The sequence below is a fragment of the Arachis duranensis genome, chromosome 5 (assembly GCF_000817695.3).
Source record: "Arachis duranensis cultivar V14167 chromosome 5, aradu.V14167.gnm2.J7QH, whole genome shotgun sequence".
Classification (NCBI taxonomy): Eukaryota; Viridiplantae; Streptophyta; class Magnoliopsida; order Fabales; family Fabaceae; genus Arachis; species Arachis duranensis.
Window position 1 is genome coordinate 98,671,596 of NC_029776.3, and position 7,887 is coordinate 98,679,482.

Consider the following 7,887-nt stretch of genomic DNA (forward strand, 5'->3'; position numbering starts at 1 on the left):
AATTTGATTTTAATTTTTAATTTTGATGTGTTGTAAAAATCATATAAAGGCTCACTCAATTTAATATTTAAAACTAATAACTATTGTGCAATAAAAATAAAAAATAAAAATTAAACCTAAGTATTTTAAATCATAATAAAATATTTGAGTCAATTAAATTATTTTTTATTTTATAAAAAAACATTACTAATTTTTTTATAAAAAATTAGAAGACTATAATCCTATTGTCTAAGTCTCAACTAAACTCCATCCCTATCTGTAATTTTCGCGCTTCTTGTGGCTGAATTTTTTGGTTATGGAGGAGGTGAAGGTGTTGCGTTGGTTTATGGAAGATGGGGTTCTACACCGTTATGTGGGACAGCTTTTTGCTCAGAGTTGGTGTGTAAAAATTGGACCCTCCGAATTCTTTGTTTCCAAAAATTTATAAGCAAATCGGAGGGTCCGTTTTGCTTGGAGGAGATGAAACTCACAGAATAAAATTCGGACCATGCGATTTCTCCGTGACAAATCGGATGGTCCGTTTTAGTCGTTGGTTTTTTTTGAAATAGCTTGTAGTAGTCGCTTGTCCGACTTGTGCAGGAATATATTTTTTTTAATTTAGAGTAAATGAAATCGGACGGTCCGTTTTTATTATTATATATTATTTTTGAATTAGGGTTAACAACTCGGTTGGTCCGAGTTGTGGGTTTATATATATAGTTGTGAAGGTGCTCGAACCGTAGACAGCCTACCATATCCCAGTTTCTTCATCTTCTTCGACTTCTCTTCTTCTTTCCCAGGGTGTGGGGTCTGTAAACTTGGGTTGGAAAAAAAGTTGTTGGTAAAGTTTTTGTTTTTGTTTAAGTGAATGACAGGGATGGATGATAGAGTCCTTTTAAAAGTGTATTATTTTGGTAAGATTTTGTTGCAGACGCCTGAAGGAGTAAAATTTGTTTGTCCAGATCCGTTAGATGTTGTTATTCCCTTCACAATTTCATTTGAAGATCTTAAAGGCGTGATTTGTGAGAAGATAGATTCCGAGATGTTAAGAAAAATATCATGTATTTTGTACAGATATTTTGTACCAGTTTTTGGTGGATTCGTTCAATTTCAGAACAAATATATAACGGACGAAGCGAGCATGCAAGAGATGTTTTCAATGTATATTGACAGTTGTGCTCAAATCTTGTTCATCGAGTTGTACATTGAATTCGAACAATCTGAGGCCGACCGAAATATTTTACGGGAAAACTACAATAGTGACAGTGAGGAAGAGTTCAAAAGTACTTACGAAGTTGTTGGTTCAGACGGAGATGAAGATCAAGGTGACGACAATGTGGCTCCGAATGTGACAGACGTGGCAAATGCACTAGTGAACGAGGCGCCTTTTGAAGAGCCATCTTTCATGCGTGTTGTGGATCTGGAAGCCATGCATGCTCTAGAATTTCCGGGCTATATGAGTGCAGGTACTCAATATATGATTTGTAAAAGAGTTTATTTAGTCAAGTTTGAGAAAAAAATTTTTAAAATAAATAGTATTTAGTAACCGGTATTTATTTAGTTATTTAGTTAATTAGGATTTATTAATAAGTGTTTATTACGGTATTTAATAAGTTATTTAGGGTATTAGTATTTATTTTTAGTTATTTAGTTACTTTGTATTTATTTAGTTATTTAGTTAATTAAGATTTATTAATAAGTATTTATTATGCTATTTATGAAGTTGTCTAGGGTATTGGTATTTATTTTTAGTTATTTAGCTAATTTGTATTTTCTTAGTTATTTAGTTAATTAGGATTTATTAATAAGTATTTATTATGTTATTTATGAAGTTGTCTAGGGTTTTCGTATTTATTTTTAATTATTTAATTAATTTGTATTTATTTAGTTATTTAGTTAATTAGGATTTATTAATAAGTATTTATTATGCTATTTATGAAGTTGTCTAGGGTATTGGTATTTAAAATTTCTAGGATATTGGTATTTATGAAGTTTTCTTCAATCATAGTCATTAAAATACGGTTTGGATTTTGACTATTTAGAATTTCTCGACTACCGTCACTCCTACTAGAATCATCAGATACAAACCCTCTAGAAGTATCTGAATAAGTGAGAAATGGATACCTTACGTCAAACGAATGCTTACCCACCATGAAGTCGGCCTGCTGACCAGGTTGTGCTTGGCCGGCATCTGAGGCCATGAATCCAAGCAACTGGCTAAAAGAACCTCCATCTCCTGAGTCAAACTGTGGCCTATCCCAATGCTGCTGATGTATCGGGAACGATGTAGGAAACTGTGTCTGAGGTACTTATTGGCCTGTGGAATGACGTTGTTCTTCTTGCGGTGGAGACGGAGGTGGAGGTGGAGATGGCGGTTGAACCGCCGATGACTGTGGCTATTGCTTTTCATTATGATCATTCATAACCTAGTCACCCTCAACATCCTCTTGGACCGCAAGATCCAACAAGTTCAAGTGATCGCCATACTTTGAACGGTACCAGTACATATAAGTATTTAACGGCTGCTGCATTGCCATGGTCTCCTCAGTAAGAACGTGATTATACTTGTTGTCTACTGCATCACCCAAAATGAATGAGACGTGGATGTGACCCAATTCAGATTCTTAGGGCCAGTTAAGACTTCTCCGTTTGCACGGTCAAGACTCCATTCCTGATGAGGAACTCCCTGAACGAAACCAAACTGTCATCTAAACCTGTCGCTAGCATGTCATTCAACACACTCAAAAGATACAACGGCACTGTTGCATTCCAAATCACCGAGTGCATGTAGATGTTAGCAGGTATTATGTCCGAATCAACACGATCAACAGAATATGTAACCCACAAAAATTGGTAACAGTAGAGCAAGCAAATAATTAAAATCCAAATAACTAAATCACTAGACCTGACCCAAATACAACATTAATGCAAACACACCTCGTCTTCCTGAAGATCATCAATGGCCTTCCTAAAATGAGCAAGCTTAAGATATCTATAGACTCGGTATCCACGCTCCCAGTTACGCCACCTAATATAACGCATCTCATTAACACAGTTGGATTCTAGATATGAAGATACCAGGTAAATGTAAGATAATGTTACCTGTTTGCAAGCAAAAAACTGCGGGGTTCCCTAGGAAAAGGGGCTAGATGTGGTAGGCGAATCCATGTCCAAACAGTAGAAGTGTTAGCGGCCCATCGATTTTCTTACAGTCAAATCGTGATGTCCTGCATAAACTCCTGTACAGGTGTGCTAGGCATGCTGATCCCCAACTGTACTGTCCAATACTAGCAAAATGACTCAGCATAGGCAAATACTTCCAGTCGACAGATGCCCCAGTCTTGTCTCCAAACAAGATCGTATCGATCAACAACATGATGTGGCACTTAACGTATACCTGTATACTATTTTCATCAGTCAGTTGTATCCGTTCTTTTAAATCCCGTAGTCACGTCAGTTTTATGCCGCTTCCTCGACAATCCAACTTTCTCGGTGCGACCCCAAATTGGTGCAGATACTCCGCCTCTAAGGCATCAAAACTACTCAAAGTCATCCCTATCACTGGAAGGCCGTCGGTCGGAAGACCAAAGATCAGAGCCATGTCTTCCAGTGTCACGGCACATTCACCAATCGGAAGGTGAAAGGTATGTGTGTTCGGGTGCCACATTTCCACTAAAATATTTACCAGTGCTTACTGACATTGAACTACACCAATCTGACTAACATGGTAAAACTCAGTTGATCGTAAATGCTCCTCCACTCTCTCATTGTACCGATTCGGAGGGACAGGGTGATCACATGTCAACATCCGTAAAGCCTACAAAAACATAACAAAAGCACGAGTCAAATTACACAACTATCATACATAATTTTAAAAAATCTAATTAAAACATATAATTAAATTGAATCCGATTTATTAAGTAGTAACATTTTCATCTCTAATTTTAATTAATGTACATAGAGCCTATATCTAACTTACTGAATTTAATAGTCACTAATACATACTTTCACTTTCTACCTAACTAATAATGTTCCAATGTAATAATAATAAAACCTCAACTAAAATAATATATTTCTGTACAATAAAAGGCTAACAGAAAACAAATAATTACTACAAAAAATGTAAATATATTATACTTTACAGATTCTAATTACTATTTGAAATTATCAACATTGTTCTAAAAAAATATACACCGAAAGTATTCTAAAATTATAATTTTTAGAATTAATTATACCAGGTAACTAATTAATTATTGTTTCTAACATTATTACAAAAAATTATAAACAAGTCATTTTTAATACTAATCTATTATACTGAAAAAAAAAATTCTAAACAAGAATTACTTACATTTAAACAGACATGTAACTATTATTTAAACATATAATCATAAATTCTTAAAATTAATTGTAACAATTAACTACTTTACTCTAATTTCAAATAAATTTACAAAAATTTATAAACTCATCATTCTTAAAACTGATCTATTTATATTCGAAAAAAATTTCTAAACAAAAATTATTTTTGTGTATAAATCCACTTATCTAACTATTATTTACATGCATATTCCTAAATTTTTAAACATATATATACTTTTAAGAATAAAATTCAAAATAATCCCTGACAATTATCTTGAAAGACAACGAGGCCCTTAATAAAAAAAACTCAATCCGACCTCTGATAATTACCTCGAAAAAACAACAAAGTCCCTGTGCCAAAAAAAACCAGATATTTTTTTTGCACAGCTTGAGGACCTCGTTGTCCTTTCAAAATAATTGTCAAGGGCCGAATGGGGTATTCACTCTATTTCTAACTATTATTAAAATATATATTACTAACTTTCTACAATAATTAACCGGGAATTACTTCTAATATATTAGAACAAAAAAATTTCGAAAAAATTAATTTTTTTTAATAATCCATTACATTACAAATCTTAGATATTCTAAACAACAGCCAACTTTAAACATTTATTTTTAAATTTTTGTGAATAAAATTATACACTAAGTCACATATATATGTCTCATTTAAACTCCTAACAATCATAACTATAATTAAATTTCTAAACACAATAAATATAATTTTGAAATATAAAAAAAAATTAACAAATAAAACTTACATAATTAAAATAGCTGAGATATTTTACAATGTGAAGTTTTGGACGATCAACATTTTTAGGTTTTGATTTATTTGACATTTGTGTTTTTTTTTGGGCTCAAACAGCTGAAGCATAAATGGTTGAGGGAGAAAGAAGATGAAGGTTTTGAAGTTGGCTGGGGAAGAAAGAAAAAGTGAATTCCCTGAGTACGAATACAATAGAGCAATAGAAGGGTGGTTGGTAGTGTTAAATGGGCACCGTCTCTGGGAGCACCACGCCAAGGACACGTGGCTACGAATAGCAACAAATCGGACGATCCGCTTTTGTCGCAAAAACTCGCACGGTCTGAGTGTGCTGTCAGTCGCACAGTCCGAATTCTCCCTTATCTAACACCACACCAATGTGAAGCACTCCTCCTCCCCATCCAGAACCAGCTATGGCTCCATATTAAAATTCAAAAGTATGTATTTATCTTTCGTACTATTACTTTATATTACATTTTCTTCGTTTCATACTATCTGTAGCGAACTTTATCGTTATAATGTAAAATAGCACTAAATTTCTAGTTACTAGATTTCTGAGTTGTTTAATAATTTTATTACATTAAATTTTTGTTATAGGTTTTTAAATTTTAGAACTTACGTTAAAAAATCAAACTTTTTTAAAATTAATCTGTCGTTACCGTCGGATTGTGCGTAAAATTATCTAAACGTTTTTTCTAATTTTATTTTATTAATTATGACCGTTTAGAGTCGAATAATTGGGTAATAATTCGGTAATAACTTTAGTTTGGTCATTGTCAAAATCCTTAAAGAATTTTAAACAAAATCTTTCTAAAATTAATGTTAACACTTAACATACTCAGTTATTATTATTATTATTATTATTATTATTATTATTATTATTATTATTATTATTATTTGAAATATTAATATTTTCTGTTCCTGTAAAATGACTGACAGCATAATTCCGTTAAAACAATTATTCAAATATATGTAATTTATTTATTGTATTATTTTCAAATGAAAAAAAATAAGTTATGTATAACTGACCAAATAAACTGAAGAAAACACACCTGAAATGCATATTAATTAGATAACATATAAAGGGGCACATAATAATGTACATGTCAATGGGATTTGTCTTGGACTCTTGGTTATTGAGTTTGATGAGCAGGGTCATGTGATGTTAGAATCAACACACAAGAACCCCATGTGATGAGCTACCCTGTCCACGGTTGTTATGCTTGTCTGCATCAGTATCAATATCTATCTTCTATTCATAATGTATGTGCTATTATATATAATTTAATTTGGCTTCTCTTATATTGGTCCGTTATCCTCTGTGACATGATTACATAAGATTTTTCATGCATGATAGCAATATTTCTTGTGATTTTGTTCTGACATATACTAAAAGAAACAATATAGAACTCACTTTTGCCTTTCTAATATGATTTATGTATTATTGAAACTAAAATCATAGTTTGTAAATAGCATGATTTAATGAATCTAAGTCTGATTATGATGGGAATTGCACATCGCCAAAGTCCATGTTCTACTACTTTGTGTTGACTCACAATTGTTATTATATAGTAAACAGAGGAGCCGCGTAAAAAAGAGGATCGAAATCAGTAGTTAATATACTTCTATGCGATCATTTAAAATATTTGAATAGAAAAAAATAAGAGAATATTTTAGGATAAAAATAAAAGTGTAAAAAAAATCTTCAACTAAACTATGTTTAATTGTAACGAATAAAGAAGTATAAATTTTTAATATTGTTGATAGTTATGACAAAGATGCATAAGATGAGAATTTTTCTTTTGTTATTGTGTTGCTTTTCTTGAATTATTTATCTATTTTAAGTGTCTGTTATTATTTATTTTACTTTAGTGTGTTGAATTCTTTTGTGTAAAAAAATAAAAAAAGATTTTAAATTTCAAGTAATAAATTATACATACAAATTTATAAAACTTGGACATTTTGTTGAGTTAAAAGTATGGGATATATTAAAAAAATAAACTATCATTTTTTTCATAAAAATTAAAAATATTACTATTAAAATATTATATTATATAAAATACTTTAGACGATCTTTTGTATTAATAGTTAATAATACATATTATTATTAAATTCATTTCAAGTATATGAGCAAAAAATTAGATACATAGTAGATGCATAATTATTTTTAGGTATATACATCCAATAAATTTAAAAAAATATTTTTTTGTTAAGACACCATTAGATAACAAAATGCATTTGTTAGAATAATGTAAAACACACTTTATTTTTCAAAGAATAAATTACAATTTTTACTTATATAATAAATTCAGAATACTAACAAATTTAATTATAAATAAACGAAATTAATTTTATACTTATAAAAGATTATTTTTAAATGACAAAATACCTAAATATTAATTTTATTCATTGATAAAAAAATAAAATTCAATACAACAAATCATACAGCTAGGCAAAATATCTACAGCTATATAAATTAAATAAATTAATGATATAGAGCCCACTACTTTTCGGTCTTTAATATTATACATGTCATGTTTTATACCGTCCTTAATACACCAGTATATATGTGGAAAGGAGGAAAATAAATAAATTGAATCTCATTTAATTTTAAGGAGCTACTCCTAATTAAAATCAATCTTGATATTCAATTCCTTTTTATAGGTGATGGGAGCACGTTTGAAACCAACACTACTTCCTAACAAAATTTCACATTCCAATCCATGGTCCTGATAAAGGTTAGATTAAATTATCTGGTTATATTATTACCAAGAACATTACATGTATAC